General features: G+C 37.6%; 1 protein-coding gene across 1 annotated transcript in view; it reads left to right on the forward strand.

The window, feature by feature from the left end:
* MAP1B (microtubule associated protein 1B) overlaps positions 1-16,964 on the forward strand; it is a 689,412-nt gene that overhangs the window by 577,700 nt on the left and 94,748 nt on the right. The gene's annotated exons all lie outside the window — the stretch shown is intronic.

Genomic DNA, 16,964 nt, shown 5'->3' on the forward strand with positions numbered 1-16,964 from the left:
CTTGACAAAGCCAGAATGGGCTGGGTCCAGTGTCTGAAAGGTACCTACAACTTTGTTGATCATTTCCATGATAATGCATTCTATAGCTTTGCATAGTAGACTAGTCAGACTAATAGGTTTGTAATTTCTGTGGTCGGTTGATGGTCCACCCTTGTGAAGTGGGATAACTGTTGTAGTCCTCCATTCTCATAGTACAGTGCCTACTTTGAGGCTATAGTTGAAAATTCAAAAACAGCAGGAGGACACAGGATAGGCTCCAGGTTATAAAACTTTAATCAGGCACAAGCACTTTCACATCTGCTTCTTCAGGTGCATAAAAACAAGCTGAAACCAGTCATACTTTTAAACATCACTGAATGCCTCACATGACAACAGTTCATCACATGACTATATACATTCCGTTACTATAAAATATTAAAGCTGTATAGTAACCACAAAATAACTAAATGTTCAAAGAAAATCCTAAAATGTATATTTTGCATATACTTTGTGCAATATAAACACACATTATTAAAATACATATTCTTAAAAACAGCTACTTTACCTACGTAGAGGTCTGGCCTTTAACTTTGGTCTTGGTGGTATTTGTTCATTGAGACCATGTCCCATGTCAGCTCTGAATAAAACTATCCATCTAGCTTCCAGTTCCTCTGTTTTATTGCATATGTCTCCCCCCTTCAGACTCACAAAACTCCTAGCAATGGCCATAAATTTAAATTTATCTTGACTATTAGTATTCATAACATGTCTGGCCAGGGCGTTACTTCTGCTTTGTTTGCCTATGTGATAAATGTGTTCTCTAATCCTCTCCTTAAGTGTGCGGCTTGTTTTCCCAATATAAAATTTCTTGCATATTACACAGTGGGCAAGATACACTATGTGCTGTGTATCACATGTAGCTTGCATGTTAAATTTATATAGCCGGTCCTGATCTGGATGCAAACATTCATTGCTTATATCTATATACCCACAATATGAACATTTGCCACAAGGCTTAGTTCCCATTCCACCCATAGGTGTTTTCTTTTCTCTGGATACACATAAACATCATTTCAAAGACTTTTGATTTCTAAACGGCGGCAGTGCAGTGGTGCAGCGGTTAACGCTGTCACCTTACAACAAGAGGTTCTATTCTAAAAAGACATGCTTCTGGAGCATTTCTCCCCGGGCCTCTGCTAAAAACAGGATCTGTGGACCTAGTCGGACTTTCACGGTCAACAAATGTTAAATAAAATAAATAAACAATAATTCATGTTCATTATCTATCCAGTTTATGACTGCCTTATCAGTGGTCAGTATCCCCCAATGTTTACGTATAATGTTCATATAAGACCCAACATCACTAGAAAAGCTTAATGGCACTTTTAACTTAGGCATATCATCACTGGTCTCTCTTTCCTCAGACCATATATCTGAATAATAAGGTCTAGCCTTAGTAGTATGTTTGTTAACTACTTCTTCTGTGTCTGTATCTCTCTATCTCTCTCTCCCCTAACTCTGCCAGTAATTCAATTGTTGATGTAAATCTGCATCCCTTATGTTCAAAAGTAGTATAGGGTGCATAAAAGATGGTTAACATGACATTCCTTCCTGTACAAGCATGTATATCTGCTCCCTTTTTCAATATTTACTTGAACCTTCAAAAAGTTTATTCTCTCATATGAAACAACAGATGTAAACCTTAAAAAAATAGTAGTTGCATTGATGAATAAATTGATAAGGCAGTCATAAAATGGGTACAGAATGAACCTAAATTTTTGTTTAGACATTGTCTTTGAAAAGACTTTTATGTGTATCCAGAGAAAAGAAAACATCTATGGGTGGAATGGGAACTAAGCCTTGTGGCAAATGTTCATATTGTGGGTATATAGATATAAGCAATGAATGACATTTATCACATAGGCAAACAAAGAGAAGTAACGCCTGGGCCAGACATGTTATGAATACTAATAGTCAAGATAAATTTAAATTTATGGCCATTGCTAGGAGTTTGTGAGTCTGAAGGGGGATATATATGCACAACTGGAGTCTGAAGGGGGAGACATAACAATAAAAAAGAACTACTGGAGATGGATAGTTTTATTCAGAGCTGACATGGGACATGGTCTCAGTGAGCAAATACCACTGAGACCAAAGTTAAAGGCCAGACCTCTACATAGGTAAAGTAGCTGTTTTTAAGAATATGTATTTTAATAATGTGTGTTTATATTGCACAAAGTATATAAAAATATACATTTTAGGATTTTCTTTGAACATTTAGTTATTTTGTGGTTACTATACAGCTTTAATGTTTTATAGTAATGGAATGTATATAGTCATGTGATGAATTGTTGTCATGTGATACATTCAGCGATGTTTAAAAGTATGACTGGTTTCAGTTTGTTTTTTTTTACTGAAAGCAAGAGTGAAAAAGTAAAGTGCTTGCACCAAGTTTTATAACCTGGAGCCTATCCTGTGTCCTCCGTATTTTTATTGTTCTTGCTATAGCTGAAAATTGACTCAAGTACTCCTGGTAGGTCATATTTCCAGCTATGTTGGAGGTATCCCAGAATATTGCTGCAACCCATTGAGGCTGTGGTAGGTATTTCATGGAAGGAGGCATGGGGGTGAAGTTTGACTGAATTTGTTAGCCAACAAATTTGATGTGTCAGTGTGCTTAGTGAAAGTAGCACAATTAACTACCAGTGTGGCACACTGATGTGTGTTGCCTTTGAGGTATTGGACATAGCTGTAGAATTCCTTGTTGTTGCCTTTAGCCTGTGAGACTATCTTGACCTCATATCATTATGGCAGTTTCTGTCCGTGATTTTAGCCATTACTTTTTTCTTTTAATTATATACCCTATTAAGGTTAGGATTCCACCAGTGTGGTTGGTTTTTATTTGTTGTGGGCTTCCTTCTGATAGGTACAGCAGCCTCTATACAGATATTTGTATGGTTGTACAGGGTCTTTGTAAACATGACACATGACACTGGGGAAGTGGAGGCATGCAGTACTCTCCCATATTGGTGAGTACCAGGTCCAGTATGTTTGAACCTCTTGTGGGTGTGTGTACTGTCTGTTCAACAGTATTTGTGTTAATAAACTCCAGGAATTGCTGTGCCTGCGAGTATGAGGCAGTGTATATTTCCCGGTCTGTACAGGGGTATTTAACGTCTGCCATTAATAGGGTATTTGGTTTAGTGGTGAGTGTCTCCAGTAGGTCTAAGTATAAGCTATGGGATTCTAGGGACATAAGAGCATGACCTGTAGCTCACTCGATATGGTAGGGGACTTTGTCTGTGGTGATTTGCACTTGAATAAATTCCAAGGCATTGTCCTGTGTAACCAATGTAAAGTTATGATTATTGCTAAAATAGATTGAGACTCCTCCTACTTTTGTCCCTCTCTGTGAAGCTGATGGTCTTTATGTGTGGAAGGCACTGAAGACTTGTACTGCTGCAGTACTTTCTGCAGATTTAAACCATGTCTCAGTAATGACACAGATGTCTACATTCTCTAGAGTGAGGACATCTTAGAGAGTATGGAGTTTCTTGTTTAGGCTGCAAGCATTGAGCAATAACACCTTCAGGTTTCTTTGGGTTTTATTTGCTATGTCAGTAGGTTTGTCAGTTTGGCATTGCCTAAAATAGGCTCTAAGGGGATGGATGTTCAGAAGCCGACGAGAGACAGCTGCAGACCATCCTTTGCAAAGCAATGTGGTCCTATGATAAGCCCTTGTGCATACTATGTGAAGAAAACCTAGTTGCTTCTATACATAGTGCTGCCTGGATACTCATTAAATGGTTGCCTGGGTTCACAGGGAGGCATATTATAGTCCATGAATACAAAAGATTATCAGCCTTTAATTTTATATGCAATGCCAAGTTTTGAGAATAACTGTCATTCATACCCAAGAGTTTCATTCATTTATATTGTGTATTTACTGTATGCAAGCACATCCTTTCTTATATTTTGTGTATTCGGGAGTCGTCATTGATCATATACCAACAATGACAAATAAATAAATGAACACAGATAAAAGCAGTATCCTTTAATAAGGCAAAACACGTATTCCATTAGATGCACCAATGCCTTGCCAACTTAAACGTTTTAAGTCATTAATCACAGCGGTTCTATTGGCATAACAGAGTCTACAAGAAAATCTGTAAACTTTTGCATGAAGTCCTTCTGAAATAAGGTAGATAACAGATGAGGAGAAGCCCATACTCTGTTCATATGTCCATGACCTATGTGAAGTAGACAGTAATTCCACTGCTAACCTGGGTCATTTAATGCTCTGATCTGAATACAACATATTGAATGAATGGATGAAACTAAAGCTGCTGTTTCATCCCAGGTGAAGTAACCCTAGTGCCCACTTATAACACTCTGCTCAGAAGCAGCCACAAAAGTTTGATTATAACATCTGCCCAGAGCCAGCATTAGGCCAATTGGAACTATTTGGCCTAATAGGGCCCCACTCTCACAGGGGGCCCCATACCTCTCAACTGTACAGATTTTCACAGAATGTCCAGATTTTTGCCTTTTATTTTTGGTCCATTTTTCATAAAACTGTAGTTTTCTAGCACATTAGTGGCAAATCATTAAAGACTGACGTTAGAAAATAATTACAGACATTTGAGTTTCAGACTTCATACCCTTCAGAAAATTCATGTTAATACAAAATCTGTTATTGTAGCAACTTTCTAAGTTTGTAAGAGCAATTTTTAAAAATTGTCCATATTTTTGGGCCTTTGTCCCATTTTTATTTATAGCTTTGTCCAGATTTCTTGCTCAAAGAGGTTGAGAGGTAAGGGGGTCACCACCCTGGAGGATGAAAGAATCATTGTGGCTTTTTGGACCACAAGACTTTATTGTGAGTCTGTACAGCAAAACATAAGACATTTTCCTACCTGCAGTCTTGCTTCTGTGGTAGCTATGGAAATCGTCAGTGCAGAGGACTACATTTCCTGCCATTCACTGCACTACTGACTATTACAGTATTATTAATACTGCAGTGCTGTGACACTTGTATGACTCAGTGTTAGCTGCTTATTCTCCCATAGTAGTTAGTTGCTGTTGCTGAGTGCTCAGCAGGGTTTTCAGTCCATAACTGAGGTTGGTTTCCCTATATGGTTCTTTATGTAACTCAACTTACTGTTTCAGCAGATAATAAGACTGTGTTTAATATGAAGACTGACAGTGGTGCTGTGTTTTAATTTTTGCTTCTCTTGCTGACTAGGGGTATGCAGCTGTTTCATAAAGAATATAATTATAAAAATAACTGTGGAATAGTCAGCACAAGCAAAACAAATGAACAGATACAGTGATGAGAGGCAACTTTGTTCCATTTCAACAGTATACCATTGAAATGCTTGCTGCAGATACATCTAGGAGTAAAATAATCCAAGAAAAGTGAAACATAAGGTGTTTATGTTGAGTAGAGAGAGACAGAGGTGGATAGAAAACAATTCCACTTGGCTAGAACTGGAAAACAGTAACAAACAGTTTGGCTTATAAAGGTATTGCAAGGATACCATAGTGGTAAAACCCAAAAAGTGCTCCTGGACAAAACACCACCATAAGCTCCACATGAATGCACTGGTTTAAAATGTCTTTATTCACCAATAAAACTTAGGTTAAGTGCTTTCATCCAATTTGAATCACTCTGGGACTTCTTCAGAACAAGTCCCAGAGCGATTCAAAAGAGATGAAAGCACTTAACTTTAGTTTTATTGGTAAATAAAGATGTTTTAAACCAGTGCATTTGTGTGGAGCTTATGGTGGTGTTTTGTCCAGGAGCACTTTTTGGGTTTTACTAGTCTATTTTTGAGTGCTTCTAATGAACGGGTGTTTTTAGGATACGATAATGGTGGCAGGCGGGTAGACACATAAGAAGAAGAGGACTCTCATAATGGTTAAGGACTTCACTTCACAGGCACAAGGTACAGGGTTTGATTCTGAATTTGAGTTATTAGCCAGGCCCTTAATGGCAATAAGTTTAGTATTCACCTATAAATATGGTTGGGGCTGAGTTTTGGAGAGAGTTGGTAGAGAGGTTTGGAGGTTGTTGCATAAATGTTGAACAAATTGGGTTTTGTGTGTTCCCTTTACCTCTACATCCATGTGGGCTTCCTTAAGCCATTCTGATTTCTTCCCATATGCTGTAACACACTGCTTAGTGGCTATGATCGCATTTCTCTGCGTACAACCTTTACTGATGCATTTTGGCCTAATATATGGCTAGAAGTGATCTAGAAGCATTAGCCAAATTACATAGTTTAGCAAATAAGTAAATAAAAGTAAACTTTCAGAAATAGTTATGTGTATTATAAGTATGTATGGGGGGGGTGAGAAATGCTCTTTCAAAGGAGGTAACTAAAATAATAATTATTATTATTATTATTATTAGTCATTCTGAGGAAGTTCAGAGGTATTATGACTCCAATAAAACATAATAATTAACTGGAAAAGGGAATTCTGTTCAGAGCAGGGTAGGAGGCCAGTGTAAACCCATGAAGGAAAAAAAGGATGCTATGATGTACGAATGTATAACTGAATTTGGAAATTCTCCATGGTTCTTTTGATCCCCACAACCATTAAGCCCATCCCCACTCAATTGTCTGAACTTCCTAGCATCCAACAATTGGAATGTTCACAGAGGTTCCTCACTAAAAAAAAGTAGCATGTACTATGCAGACCACCTTAAGGCTCTGTCCCTCTATTCTGTCTCATACAGCCAGATGAGGGGAGATCTATGCCTGGCATACAAGGCATTGTCAGAACCCACCCTGATGGACCTCCTGCATATCTGCAAAACAAACAGCAACAGAAATTCCCATTCTAAAGACTTAAACCTTGTCCGTGATATAAATAGGACCTGCTGGAGAGATAAGTATGCATCTTCCTATCAATGTGAAGCAGAGTTGTTCCCTTACCCACTTCGAGTGTAACTTGGACAGTTGGATGGAGAACAGGAAATCACCATGGTTTGGTATCCAAGTCTCTAATGGACACAAGCAGCCTATAAGTGGTTCATCTCCCAGGACCCTGGTTGTAAATGTTTTATCTTCCAAGTCCCTGCTTACACTTATCTAGGGTACTAGAACTTTTCAGAGATTTGGGATGCATGGCTAGGCTTAAAAAGGCCCTTGTGGTCATTAGCCTAGTTCACACCTATGAATCTATGTATGGTCCCATGGGTAAAGACAAGAAGGTTGTGTATTGAATTTATTAGAAAATGCAGTGTGCAAATAGGAATGCTACAGGAGAGACACATTTGGAAAGAAGTGAGCATGCAGATTTGACAAAGAAAGGATTTCAGGATGGATATTCATCAGAATATTAGGTACAAATGCAACAGGGGGTACGTATACTAATTGCAAGATGAGCTCCAATAGCAATAGAGGAGAAAAAAGATAATAGTAGATTTGTGTTAGTAAGGGGCTACTGGCAAGTGAGAAGGATTATGCTGCCAAGAAGTTACATTCCAGTCCACCTAAAACTGCTGCTATGGAGCTTAAGAAAATGTTAGGAGAAGTAATTAACTTTCAGCAAGGAATATTACAGGAGGGTACTAGAACTTAATATGCAACAATAAGGATGTATATGGAGACTTAAAAGGGAAATATAACAAAAAGGCTGGGCTTCTGAAGAAATTTATGAAAATATTTGGTGTGGAAGATGTGAATTTAAGAGGAGGAACTCTTGAGAGAATTTACAAATTATTCCCCAAAGTACAGTAACTTAGCTAGATTAGGCAAATTATATTTCACAGGAGTATGTGCATTTAATTGAAATCTTTGACACTCCTCCAGTAACTATTTCAGATCATGCTCCAATAACAACTAAGATAAAACTGCAGGGTAATGAAGTAAAAATGAGACACTGGCCCTTCCCCACCTACATGTTAAAAAGAGAGGAATTTAAGTAATGCGTACTGGAAATTATTCAAGAGTTATTAGGGAAGATACTTTTTTTCCAAAAGTTATAACTGGTTAGTGGGACTAAATAAAAATTGGAATTTAAAAATGGGGTAGCATTAAAAGAAGAATAGATACGGTTAAGAAGTGACAGGAATTATTTAGAGGTTAAAGTATTGCAGAATAGAGGGAATCTCACAGAACAAGAAGAGGCACAACTGAAGAATGCTAAAGAGTAAATAAGGGAGTATCAGGATAATATGCATGAGGTCAGAAAGACTGAAGTTAAGTAACTGTTTTTCGATAATTCCATAGCGCAAAATATTTTAGCACGACTTAGCAGAAAGGGTTGTTGCCACAATTAGGGAATCTTTAATAATAAAAATAACCAGAGATCCTGTAAAGGTATTACAGATATTTTGGAAATGTTATGAAAATTTGCATGATGCAGAGAAATGTGGAAATCAAGAAAGAGAACACATGGGAATATTTATGGAAGACTTAAATATGCGAATGTTAAAGGTAGATGAGGCTCAACAAATAACAGTAACAGTTAAGATAGTAGAAGATGAGATAACAGTGGTGATGTATAATCAATCTGCAGGAAAGTCTCCAGGAATAGATGTTATTCCTCTCAAAGTTTGGAAGCTATAAGGGAAGAAAGTGATAAAGATCTGGAAGTTTTCTAAAATTTTGTTTAACAGTATTTTAAAAGGAATGGAAGCACCAAAATCCTAGAAGACAGCTGTGGTGGCTGTAATACCTAAAGACAGCAAAGTCCATAAGACCCAGCTTCATACAGACCCATTTCAATTTTTAAACCATGATTGTAAAGTGTTTATATCTATGATAGCTAAAAGAATGGCAAAGGTGTTGCCAAAATTGATATATATATATGGATCAGTGTGGTTTTGTAGAAGGGAGGCAAACATTTGACACCATGAATAGAACAATGATGATCCAGAGGGAAGATGAATGCAAGAAAATGCCATTATTGGTTGGTGGGTCTTGATGCAGGGAAAGCATTTGACAGAATAAACTGGGATTTTATGAGCAGGACAATGGAAGCATTTGCATTCCCTGATACAATAATTAGGAGGATATATGAGGGATTGAAGACAAAACTTAAAGAAGGAAGGTTCCTCTCTGACAATGTGCGTCTGAACAGAGGAACCAGGCAAGGGTGTCCTCTTTCCCTTTTATTTGCTTTATACTTAGAACTATTGGCAAAGGAAATAAGGACCTCAGAAACTGAAGGATACAGTTGGTATGGTAATCAAGAAAAGTTGGCTTTATTTGTAGACGGTATTATTTTGTACCTAATAAAACCAGAAAAGGACATATCAATGCTGTGGAACATTTTGAGACAGTTCCAAGTCTTTTTGGAATATAAAATTAATGAAGATAAAACAAAGGCTTTAGTTGTAAACTGTGGCCCACACATGAATATGTTCAGCAATGCCCATATTTATGGGGATTTAATAAAAAGAAGTATTTAGGAGGGTGGGTTAAAAAGGATTCTGTTATGACAGCTAAGGATATATGGGAAGAAACTAAGCAAACGATAATATAAAAACAAAGAAACTGGGAGGTTTTTATGGATAGCAAGATACAAGCAGTGAAAATGCTTTTCATCCCTTTTGGTCAGGCAGATTTTTATCAACTAGAAAAGACATTTTGGACAATACTTAAGAACGGGTTGAAGGAATTTATCTGAGAGGGGAGGAGAGCATGGGTCAAGTAAGATAAGTTGATCCTTCCAATAGAACAAGGTGGTTTAGGGTTACCGGATGTGAAGGGAAATTTTATAGCTACACAGTTAAGGCTTATGTACATAACAGAAGCAGAAAGCTATAATTCAAAGTGGAAAATAATGATAATGAAGCATTGTGGGAATCCAAGAAATAAGAGAGTGGGGGTTGGATTCAGATTGTTAAGAATAACAGCAAAACAGAATACTATATTCATAAAGTAGTAGAAAGTATTCTTAGAACTAATCCAACATGAGAATGGAGAAAGGAAGTAGTAGAAAGTATTCTTAGAACTAATCCAACATGAGAATGGAGAAAGGAGATTTTGCTGATAGGGATGACCGCAGTTAGTAGTGCAGAGAATAGGCAAGAGAAGGTCAGAATTTACTGGAGAAAACTGGCAAAGGAATCAAAGTATTGGGAGCAAATAATTGGAGAGGGAAAGATAATGGAGTGACAAGAAGGAAGGAAGACATTTGGACTGCAGACTAGAGACTGCCCTCCCTATCAGGGATTGATATCAGAGTATAGACAAAGATAAAAGGATGAGGAATCCTAAGTGAAAGACTTGCTCTGGTAGAATTGTCAGCTGAATCTAGAACATAAGCTGCTGTTAAAAAGAGATAATTACTAGGGAATAAAAAATACACAATATCTACAGGAATCAATCGAGTTAGAAAAGATTGGGAAGAGAGACTGGAAAAGCAATTCACAAGGAAAAAATGAGGGGACATATTTATAGCTCTGAAATATGCAACAAAGTCTAGAAGATGTTAGATTTTTGCTTGGAAGTGTTTGCATAGGTATTTTTATATCCCAAGCAGACTCTAAAGAATTTTTTTTCAGGTAGATGCCAAATTTTGGAGGCATAATGGAGAAGAAAGAAGTAACAGGGAACATATATTTTGGGAGAGTAATGAGTTGCCAAACTTACAGAGTACACTGCCAAAAACATTGAGTAAGCAAATTGGTAAAACTTACGAAATTATTTTATTTTGCTGGGATGCTGGATCTAAATTGTCTAGACGTAGTAAGGCCTTATTAAGTCTAATTCTGGTAGCTGCCAAAAATGCAATTACTAGAAAATGGAAATCAAAGTCTAAACTAACTGTATTTGTATTTGCAGTATTGTATATTGTAACAGAAATTAAAGAACTGGAAGTGGAATCTTTAGAACAGGGCAGGAGCAAATTATATAATAAAAATGGAAATTGTCTGGAAAATACAAGTAGAATAAAGTTTTGTAAGAGGAGTGTGATTTAAAGGAAGGCAGGAATTGAGACATTTATGTAATATTGGATTGACGATACTAATACAAAAAAAAATTATGTGATGTATAATGTTTGTTTCTGGGAACATGTCATATGGTTTGTTTTCATTTATTTAAATATATGTTTGCATATGCCTTAAGTGATAATTCAGTAAAGGTGTTAAAGGAATTATTAAGCATAATGACTTAACATGATAACAAATAAGTGAAAGTATTCATTTAAGCTTGGGGTAAAAAGACCTGCCCCCCACACACTAGTCAAACAATCCATCTCCATTACTTATCTGATAACATCCCCTGCCAGCCTAGTTTATTTGGTCCATATTGTTGAATTTTATCAATGTCCATAAGCATTAATTTGTCCCCTTTCTGATGTAAGTATGTCTGTATAAAGCATTATTCTGCTTTTTACAGTTGATATCACACGAATGTTCAGCAATGCACAAAAACAGCATTATGGAAGTCATGCCAATGTAAAAGGCAGCACTTGAGCATATTACCAAGCAAATAATCCATTCACTACAACAGGCCACTGGTTGATGTACAGCAAACAATTCTAGTGGCGTTTATTGATGTTAACTGAGTACTTTTTAAAAATATATTGGCAGCAGGAACAGTTTCTGTTCCACACAAAGCCTGCCTGTTAATTTAACTCCTGTACTACTTGTCTAAATGTCTTTATGTTGATAGTTTGCTTTACATCAGCCTAGATGTCGTCCCATGGTCTTGTTCTATCTGTAAATAAATTTACAAGTTGTCAGGTAACATTCTTGAGAAATCATTATCCATCAATAAGATATTCCAATGCCTTTCCATAATATCCTTTATCTGTTGGATATTACTCCTAAAAGTGGTAAAGAATGCAAACTCAACATTATTACTGTTCTTTGATAGATTTTTATATTGTAATAGACCCCAAGGTCAGCATGTCTTTTAACAGTAACAATATTTTCTGCCTTAGCCATTGTGGATAAATCTATGGATTATTTCCTTAAAAAATTGTTTATAATCGGATTAATCTGAACAGATTGTTTTAACCCACAGACACTAGGGATATTTTAGACAGAATGCTTTGTGTGAGTTCCTAGTTAATGGCATCTTAAAGGATAGTTTTAATAGTCCTTTCTTCAGTTTCAGAAACCATAATATCTAAAAATGGAATAATTTGTTGATGCAGTAAACTGCCTCATATACTTTCATTTAAATATTGTACAAATTCACTCAGATTTTTAGATCTTACGTTCAGATCATCCATCAGTCTTATACAAAATCTCCACATGTCCATGGCATACAAGAATATATTGTGAGGAAGATCATAAATATGTTGTTTCCCAATATGTATTCCATAATAACCTGGGCAGACATGGTGCAAATGATGCTCCCATTTTGTACCTTCTACCTGAAGGTGATGTTAGTTGTCAAAAAAAACATTTTTATTAACATGTTCAGTAAAATATTAAAAAAAAACATTAAACTGTGTATTACATAAATTACATTTTTGCAAACAATAATACAATGCAAAATGCTTATATACAATAATCTAACATTCAGTATACAAAAACACCTCTGTTTGTCAAGTTGTAAGTCTCATAGAAGTTGCAACATTTAATCTTGCTGTTACCCCTAAAAGTCAGAGAGCAACTCAGTAAGAGAACCTCCATCTAATTCAATAGCTCTACCTGGTGGCTTTGTTGCATGTTTATGAATCTCGGTTAATTAATAAAATAATTGAGGTCTCGGATCCAATAATGTTAACGGTTTCCTACTCTTTATGTCAGTTGTATCCTCCTTTTCAACCTGAAGCAAAACAACATAAATTACCTGCTTGTAATCCGTTAGGTTCTAGTGATAGTGAACACTAATATCACTGATTATTTAACGGGTCTAAAGCTTGCTTAGGATAATCAATAGTATTCATTATAACAATCCCCCCTTGTGTGCTGAAGTATTTACAGTATCCATATTAGTTTTAAGTCTAGTTAGATCTTTCCTTTCAAAACAGCCTAAATTGTTGTAGCACTTCAGTGGAGGCTATTGTTCTGGTCACATGGGGTTGAAAAGAGCATTTTTTACTGAATCTAAACAAATTAGATTGCTGTGGGTGCCCATCATTTTGCTGAAAAAATAATTTACTGATCAGCTTCCTACAAAATGAGTTAACATTAATAACGACATTATACTCAGGCAAATCCATGTAGATAGAAAGTTGAATGTTTTATTTAGCAGACTTACATTATATTCAGAAATATTATGCAGAGCCATAGCTGACTCATCCAACAGCCAGTGCTGGTCCCCATTATAGCACCTCACTATTCAAGTGAAGATTAAAAAACAGACAAACTTTTACTGTAGAAAGCTGTTTGGTATGATTGGCCCTCCCACCCTGTTCTTCAAGTGAGCAGCAATACAAAAAAAAAAAAACTGAAGTGCCTTTTTGTACCAGTATTTCAGTACAGAAAAAAATGCTGAAACGCCCCACCTACTTTATGCCAAGAATGGCTGCCCCCTTTGCCCCTTGCTATGCTACTGATGTTATGTACAAGATTAGAACAGTCTATCTTGGCATTTAACAAGCCTTGAAATGGGTCCATCATTTCCCTGTTTGGATCTCTGCTTCCTGATGCCTCCACATTGTGTTCCCACTGTGTTTACCCATCATCCAGCTTACCCGTGTTATCTAAGCTGTTTCAGTCCATCATCCTGGGTATTTGCCAGTGAGGATGACAGCTGGATATGGAAGGCTGTCATGCAGGCAGCCTCAGCATCAGTTTGTGCCCTCACTGACATCCCATAGATGAGGGTATATTTACTGTGACCCTTATCTCCATCTCATCATAGGAGAAGGCAAATGACCTATGTTATCAACACTCCCATGAACATAGAATAAAGGCCACCATGTTTATGGCTTTTTCACTATATACCTGCCCTGGGATCCTCTGTAGGACTGTGGTATTGGACGGCCCCATATGTACCCCCTCAGGGACAGAGGTACCCATCTTCCCCATGCCAGGTCCAGCATATGCCTAAGCCACTAATCAAACTTGGGTTGCCTGGGCCATAGTCAGGGCTTTATCACTGCATGCTAAACAAGCTGGTTATTACAGTTAAATTTAAACAAAGCACATACCAGTGAACATAAAAATGGTATGATGCCTAAAGTTAAGCAGACCTGAACAAAGATAAAATTCCAGTACAATCAGTAGCAATCAATAAGATACAAATTGTAAAAGACCTGCTAATAAAATATGACTTGATGGTCAACACATAAATTAATAAAAAGGGCGGAATTAAAATTAGGAAACTAGAAGATAGTATTGTGTGCTGAGCAAATAGCTGTCATCAGTATTATTTAGAGAAACAATTGACGTCAGTAATCAGGACATAATGACCATTTATACTGAGAGCAGGCTGAGAGTGGGTGTTTTGGAATCTGGTACAAACCTGTATGTCACTTGGTGGATAGCCAGCTGGCTCACAGACAGGACCCAGGAAGTTAGAATTGGGAAGTCCACCTCTAAAAAGAGGGTAGTCACAAGTGGAGTCCCTCAGGGATCAGTCCTTGGACCGCTTCCTTTTGGCATTTACTTCTCAGAAGTCAAGGCTAATGTCAAGTGGTCTCTGGCTGACAAAATTTGCAGATTGCAAATTAGGAGCTGTCATTGAATCTCACACTGACAAATGTTTTCCAGGAGGGACTGACACAGACAAATAACTGGTGTCAGAGCCATGAAATAAAACTAAATGCCAAGAAATGCATAATAGTATCTTTTGGGAAGTCTTCCATCCCTGGTAACTATCATATTGACAACACACCCCTTAGAGTTGACCCAGTAGTCAGGGACTTAGGGACACATATAGGTAGAAATCTAGACTTTGATCATCACATCTACAGTGGTGAGGAAATCATTCTATGTTACACAACTTATAAACAAGGTATGGCATCTAAGTCCAAGGAAGTCATTGTTCCACTGTATTCGGCATTCATCAGACCTATCACTGAGTACAATGCACCCTTTGGTATGTACCTAACCAGGCATATCCAACAACTGGAATGTCCACAGAGGTTCCTGACTAAAAGAATACAGGGTGTAAGTAATATGTCCTACACAGACCACCTCAAGGCTCTATCCCTGTATTCTGTCTCCTACAGGCTTTTGAGGGGAAATCTATACCTGGCATACAGGGTATTGTCAGACCCCTCTCTGATGGATCTCCTGCATATCCACAAAACAAACAGTAGCAGAATTACCCATTCCAAAGACTTAAACCTTGCCCGTGATATAAATAGGACCTGCTTGCAAGATAGATATGTATCCCAGAGACCACCCCGTCAGTGGAACAGGCTTCCCCATCCATGTGAAGCAGATTTCCTCCCTAACCCAATTCAAGTGCAATTTGGACAATTGGATGGGAAACCAGAAATTCATCCCTGGTTTGGCAACTATGCCTCTAATGCACACAGGTAACCTGTAATTGGTTCATCTCCCAGGCCCATGGTTACACTTATCAAGGGCATCAGAACTTGTCAGAGATTTGGGATGCATGGCTAGGCATAAAAAGGCCCTTGTGGTCATTAGCCTAGTAAACACCTATGAACCTATGGCCCCTGGTGTAAGTTTGTTTACAGATGCGCCTTACACCAAAATAAGCCACTTACTCTGAGAGAAAGTCTTTCAGAATCAGGGCAGACTTACACTGAGAGCAAGACTTTTGGAAACTGGCCCCATTGGAAGATAATGTCTAAACAGTCTGATCAGTTCATAAAACTATCATGAATATGGCAGTGCCAAAAACAAGATTTTAAAAAATGGCAGTGCCACAAGCAAGATAAAAATTGTCAAGCAGTCAAGTATTTTGGCAGAAAAACTGAAAAGTTATGTATGGGATATAACACCGCAAAATTCAGGCAACGCTCACAAACAGTTCTTCTGGAAGAATGTCAAAAGCCATTAAATGCTGGCAAGTTGGCAGTAAGAAATTAAGGATTGCATAAAGCATGATGGTAAGAGTATAATGTTGAGAAACATGGTAACGCGGGACTGATCTGTTACTCACTAATGTACTCATGCCAATTAAAGCAATGATTATATGTTACTGAGATATAGAGATTAGATGCAAGGTGTCAAAGTCAAGAAAAAATTAGCCAAAGTGTTCCAGGAACAGTTAAAATCTAGTTGCTATAGAGAAACAGAAGGCTGGCAACATATACCACAATGCATTTTGTGTGGAATCCTCATTAATCTAAAAATGAATATAGGTTCATAGGTAGGTACTAGGCTATCTGCCTGAGGACATTTATAAGCCTAGCCAGAGTGTGTCGGCTTCTGCTGCCCCTTTGATTAATTAACTGATCCTCTGTCAAGCAGAGTCAATGAAGTGATCCCAGGGGTGTATTTTCTGTTACCCATCCACTCGTCAAGGTTTCTCTTGAAGAGTGTTAGTGAGGGGCTGTGCCTGATGTAATTTGGAATTTTGTTCCAAAGCATGGGGAGTCTCTGTGACAGGAATCTATCCCTCCAGCATGTTCTATTCATTGTTGTAGCGAGGTTTAGCTCACTAGAGCACTGGCTCGCAGTAACTTGGATTTCTTTAGGTGGAGCATGTCCATCAATCAGTTCTGAGTTGGACATGGCTTTGTAAGTCAGGCAGAGATCACCTCTGAGTAAGCAATATGCCACTGAGTACAGCCAGAGTTTTTTCAGTCAGGCTGCATAGGACATATGTTTGAGATCAGTAATCCTCTTGGTGAGGTACTTTTGTGGTCTTTCCAGCTGTTGGAAGTGTCTTGTGAGGTACATCCCAAATGGGACATTGTGCTCTATGATGGGTCTAATGTGTGATGAGTAGAGGGGCATTATAACCCCTTTATTTCTAGATGCGAACCCTTTAATAATTAGATGGGCCACATAGAAGGATTTCCTAACTACTTTGGCAATATGATTGTCAAAGGAGAAATTACTATCTGCCTGGGTCCCCAGATCTCTTATTAGCTCTTCTGTATTAAGGGGGTGGCCACCTATATGGTAATTTATGGGTGTT

Source organism: Protopterus annectens, chromosome 2.part2 (genome assembly GCF_019279795.1).
Source record: "Protopterus annectens isolate FY-2018-M chromosome 2.part2, PAN1.0, whole genome shotgun sequence".
Classification (NCBI taxonomy): domain Eukaryota; kingdom Metazoa; phylum Chordata; order Ceratodontiformes; family Protopteridae; genus Protopterus; species Protopterus annectens.